Below are 218 nucleotides of genomic sequence, written 5' to 3' on the forward strand. Positions count from 1 at the left end.
GCGGGAGCGGATCCGGCCCCGAGCCGACCCCTGCTCCGAGCCGACCCCTGCTCTCCCGGGCACGCCCGGGGCTCCTCTCACCTCCTGCCGCTTGCGCTCCTCGGGCGATATCCTATCCGGCCCCGAGCCGACCCCTGCTCCGAGCCGACCCCTGCTCTCCCGGGCACGCCCGGGGCTCCTCTCACCTCCTGCCGCTTGCGCTCCTCGGGCGATATCCT

General features: G+C 74.8%; 1 protein-coding gene across 1 annotated transcript in view; it reads right to left on the minus strand.

Annotated features, from left to right (window-relative positions):
* Positions 1–212, minus strand: part of ARHGEF16 (Rho guanine nucleotide exchange factor (GEF) 16) — an 8,192-nt gene extending 7,980 nt beyond the window's left edge. The window contains exon 1 of the mRNA XM_010131141.1: positions 186–212. The gene's annotated coding sequence lies outside the window, so the exon portion shown is untranslated. The remainder of the gene's footprint in view (positions 1–185) is intronic.
* Positions 213–218: the final 6 nt, after the last annotated feature.

Source organism: Buceros rhinoceros, unplaced genomic scaffold (genome assembly GCF_000710305.1).
Source record: "Buceros rhinoceros silvestris isolate BGI_N320 unplaced genomic scaffold, ASM71030v1 scaffold18912, whole genome shotgun sequence".
Lineage (NCBI taxonomy): Eukaryota > Metazoa > Chordata > Aves > Bucerotiformes > Bucerotidae > Buceros > Buceros rhinoceros.